The sequence below is a fragment of the Capsicum annuum genome, chromosome 11 (assembly GCF_002878395.1).
Source record: "Capsicum annuum cultivar UCD-10X-F1 chromosome 11, UCD10Xv1.1, whole genome shotgun sequence".
In the NCBI taxonomy this organism is placed as follows: domain Eukaryota; kingdom Viridiplantae; phylum Streptophyta; class Magnoliopsida; order Solanales; family Solanaceae; genus Capsicum; species Capsicum annuum.
Window position 1 is genome coordinate 35,779,474 of NC_061121.1, and position 5,477 is coordinate 35,784,950.

The following is a 5,477-nucleotide window of genomic DNA, read 5'->3' on the forward strand; positions in this document are numbered from 1 at the left end:
CTTTGATGCCAAAACAAATCAACATTGTTATTATTACGTGAATAAGGAATACAACCAGTAGAATTAGTAAAACTACAAGAGATAAAGGGGATTATAGGATCAGATGGAGAAAAATAGTACAGTCCATGTGCAGCTTTACCAATTTCCAATTGTTTCTTCAGAGAAGGGCCCTATAAAATGCAATTATACTTGGTAAATATAGCAGTACACTCAAGTTGGGAAATGAGCTTGTGTATGGAGATTAGATTGAAATGAAAAGAGGGAACTAAGAGAACATTATGCAAAGTCATGTCTGACCTGAGTGTTAGTGACCCAGTGGACACAACTTTAACCTTATATCCATTTTAAAGACTAAGTAAAATAGGTAAATCTAAAGAAATAAGGTTATGGAGAAGATTTATGTGAGGAGTCATGTGATTTGTAGCTCTAGAGTCAAGTATCCAAGGATTTAAGCCTAGATCTGACACTACACTAGCATGAAAAGCAGTAGGCAGTACAGCAGGGTAATTAAACACACCTGTAAAATAAGCAAAGTCCTCAACTAGGTGATGATACCCTTGGTGTAAAGAAGAGGGTTTGCTATCATTGGTACTGTGAAGACATTGAAGATGTTAGTAATGTTGAAATTGGTCCTTGGTTAATCTATAACCATCATCATCAATCTTCACAGAAGAAATAGAAAGATCAGTTGGAGAATATCAGTTTGTGCAAATAACATAGACCTTCTCCCTTTGGTAAATTTAAAATCAGTAGGATAACCATGGAGCTTGTAGTATTTATCAATGAGATGGCCAGACTTCTTGCAGTATTTGCAAAAGATAGATGAAGGAGCAGATGGGCCAAAATTATGGGATAAAGGTTTTTTGCCATCAGTTTGATTTATTTTAGCATCAGATGGAACAGTGGAAGAAGTATTTCTCTTTGAATGAAATTGAAATCTTTGTCTATAGCCTCTTCCTAGAGAAGTGTGCTGAGACACTGAGTTGAAAGCAGCTGAATCATTTGAGAACCCAGGAATGGGAGGAGATGTTTCATTCTGCTTCTCAATATGTTGCAACATAGCATAAGAACTACTGAGGGAAGGCAGTGTGGGCATCATCAAGAGGTTACTCTTACAGAGTAAGTACTCATCATTCAAGCCACTAAGAAATTAGAACAGTATTTATTGTTCCATAAACTTCCCTAAAGCCCAACAAGTACACACAGGACCTACATAAGAAGTACTTAATTCATCCCAGAGAGTACTCAGCCTAGTAAAGTAGGATGAGATATTAGAAGATCCTTGCACAGTAGAGTTAATCTCTTTCTGGATCTGAATGTATTTGGTACCATTCGACTGACCAAACCGTTTATTTTATCAGACCAAATCTCTTTTGCAGAATCAAAACACATAACACTAGTTTCCAGTTCAGTAGATAGAGAATTCATATTCCATGCTATAACTATGTTGTTGTACCTCTCATAAAAAGGAAAATAAGGAGAATTAGGTGCAGGTTTGGACACTAAACCAGTAACTAAATCCAATTTGTTTTTAGCAAATAAATTTGTCATCATATTCTTACGCCAGACAACAAAACCTGTACCGTCAAACAATGGAGTCACTAAATGTGTACCAGGATTATCAAAAGGATGCAGGTATAATCGATAAGTTGGAGAGACAGAGAACTCATCAAATCCAGAAGGAATAACCACATTTTTCGTAGGCATAGTCATACTAACTGATCTAAACCCTACTCAATCTATGTGAAATCTAGCATTTACAGCAAACTATGAGCACACAAGCTAGATCGCAATAAAAATTTACATCAAAATAAAGAGCACATAATGAGATTACATTGATCTAAAAGCACACAAGCTAGATCTCGAGAATTTGTATCAAACTAAGAGCATGTTCATAAAAAATCCCAAATATAGTACCAAATATCAACAAATTCATAAAACTTAGCTAACAAACGTATCAAAAAGGAATGATTATTGTCCTTCTTCACAACCTAAATAAGTAAGGCCTTATATAACTTGGTTTCGACGGGAAAACCTCGAAACCAGGACAAACTCGAACTCCCGTATGAATAGAAACACCTTCAAGGGTACTATCGGAAGATAGAGGGAGTCGTATAGATCACTGATCTGTGCTCTGATACCATGTTAGAGCCTTACAGCTCAAGATCTCTATGAAAATGGAAGAAGAAAACCCTAACTAGTATAGAGACGAAGAGAGAAAGAAAATATCTTCTGGTTATTCTGAAATATGAATCCTCTAAAAGGTTTCTACCTTTTCCCATCCTCTATATACATGCACATACACATATAAATGGGCCAATTATAAAATTATACAATGTGCCAAAATATAATAATGGGCTCCGGTTGTATATACTACTGGGCCTAAGCAGATGGACTTTTGTTAACAACAAAATAGTAATAGCACACAAAACTAATGCATGAATTACTTTTTTTTAATTCATTCTACCAAACGACACCTTAGTTTGGTATTTCTATTATATAGAAACATGAATAGAGGAACAACCAGGGGTAAATTTAATTCTACCTCTAACAAATACACAATGGCCAACCTCTCTAGAAGCATCCATCTTTCACTCTTTCGAAACAAGTAAAATTTTCAACATAAGAGTGAAAATCTAGAATCATGAGCTCTTTCATCTCTCTTGGTCTAATTTTTAATTGTAATCGTATCGATTCAGGTATGTTTTCTTTTGCAACAAATTATAAGTTTGTGTGGCAAAGCAGCAGCACATCATTGTCTTGCCAGCTTGCTGCCAGGGTCTACTATGATAACTTCATGTTGCTCTTATACTCATGCGAGTTGTGATAACATTTGCAAGTCTAAACAAGATAAGAATGGGAAAGGTCCCAATCTCAGTTTTTCTTGATAGTTTTACTCCTATTTGTGATAATTTACAAATGTTACTGTCATAGTTCTAAGAGAAATTAAGTTTTAGGACAAAGCTAATCTCTTATCAAATTTTTGGATTTGTCACGTTGCTCAGAGGAATTAGGTTTTAAGACAAAGCTAATCTCTTTGTCATGCTTAAAGAAATTAGGTTTAAAAATTAAGTTAATTTCTTTTCAAATCTTTGAATTTATCGTGGTACTTAGAGAAACTAGGTTTTAAGACAAAGCTAATCTCTTTTCAAAGCTTTGGATTATATAAACTTTTTCTTTACGTAATTATTATTTTTAACCCTTGTGGAACCTATATTGTATATAGAGAACAAGAATAAAAGATCTACAATCATACTCTATTTATGTATGGGATCGTGATAGTTGGTTAAAACTTAACGGGGTTGAAGCGTCTTCTTGAAATCACTATGAAAGTAGAGTAGGAAAGGATCCAGACAACATTGCATTTGCGAAATTGATAAATTTACATCTAACGATTCTAATTTTTGTTTTAGGTATCGTTTCTATTACAAAACTTTGGTATGGCAATGTTGGGGATGTTTGATTATTAAGAAGGCAAGTAGGCAACAGATAAAAGACAACAAAAAGGTAGCAACAAGTAAAAGATAATTTGTGTTTCCACCTTCTTGTTATTGAAGTCGAATAATTTCATTCAAAATTGTTGAATATTTTATAAATATGTATGCAAGCACTCTTTATCTCTTTTCATGTTCAATTTTCTGATATTGTAAAAGTTAACCATTTACAGGGGTAATATTGACGACTGTCTTATTTGATTGGTAATTTTCTCTAAAGATTCTCCTCTAGTTGAGACTGGTGCATAACTGATAAGTAGAGGTGTTCATGGGTTTGGTTAAAAATTAAACCGAACCATAAATCGAATCAAACCGATTAAAAAAACCGACGTTTGGTTTGGTTTGGTTAGGTTTGGTTTTAAATATTAAAAAATCGATGCTATTTGATTTGGTTATGGTTTTACTTAAAAAAATCGTGAAAATAACCAAATCGAACCAATAAATTTTATATATATATTATAATTATTTATATATAATTTATAAATAAAATATAAATATTTTATTAAATTTAATCTAAAACTAAATTTTAATCTATGCCTAGCCCAGCCAATACTTTAGCCCGATTGCCCAAAGCCCCAAACCCAAGCCCAACTCTACTTACTATTACTAATAAATTAACCCTACGGTCCTACCTCATTTTTTCTACTTCATCTTTCACAATACAAGTTACCATGGTTCCTGGTTCAAATGGTAGTTTTATGTTTCAATCGTTTTCCGATATGATTAGCTCACCAAGCTAGTATTTAAAGTAAATAGATAACTCAAATTTGCCCAACTCTGTCTCTTCTTGCAGTACACTGCAATAAAATACAAAGCTCTGTTTTACAATGTACATGTATTTGTTTGTATGTTGTTGGATAATCTTAGTGCCTACAATACAAAGCTGGTGCTTTTTATCTCAATGTTAGTTTTGTTTAATGTGTTTGTTCTGATTTTTAAGAGTTTATAGCATCATTTGTCTATCACTGTACAAATATTTCATGAGAAATTGTTCAATATGATACTTTTTTATATGGGTTAAAAAAAGAAGTTTATTCTAGAGATGATTGGAGTAGGCTAGTCAATAACCGAAAAAATCAAAAAAACTAATCAAACCAAACCAAACCGACGGTTATTTTCTTTTTGTGGTTTGATTTGATTTTAGAAATTCAAAAACTGACTAAATTGATCTTAATTATAATTTTAACCATTAACCGATTCAAACCGACCCATGAACACCCCTAGATAAAGTGTAATTGCTTCTAATTCTAAATTTAATGTCTTCCTATTGAAAGGTGTAGGATGGTGTAACATTGGTAGAAGTGTTTCTGACCAAGGGCTATTTTGGTCATCTCAGGTAAAATAAGTACTACGTGTTAATCCCGTGTGATAGCTATAATACGTGTGCCACCTGCAGTCAATTTCAAAATGAGAAGGATGTGCAATTATATTGACTACTTATGATAGCTCCAATTTGTATCTACTTCTTTGGTCAGGTTCTGCGCTTTTCAGATTGCTACCACTGTTTCCTTATATGATCGCTGAGCTTTTTCTTCATCTCAGGTGAGCATTGAATTTTTTACTGTCGTTTTCTGCTATTTTACAAATATTATGATTATGGAGCTTAGAAAAATTAGGTTTTAAGACAAAGTTAATTTCTTGATTCTGTTGATTTTTGTTCACGTTATTATTCTTTCTTGCTTTTGTGAAACCTATATTGTATATAGAAACGTCAGATTGAAGCATGTAAAATTATATTCTACTTATGAATCCTTTTTATTACAAATCTTTTGTACATTTACTTAATTTCTTTGTGTTGGAATTGTATTTCCTCCCTAAGCATGTTTCTTTTTGAAAAAAAAATAAATTATTTGGGGTTCTACTTATGTTACTTTGTTGAATTTTACTAAAGCAACATATCATAGATACATTTTTTGGACTACTGATTATGTTCATATCAATCATTTTTCTTCACTTTCAATTTCTTCTTTAATTTGACTGAAT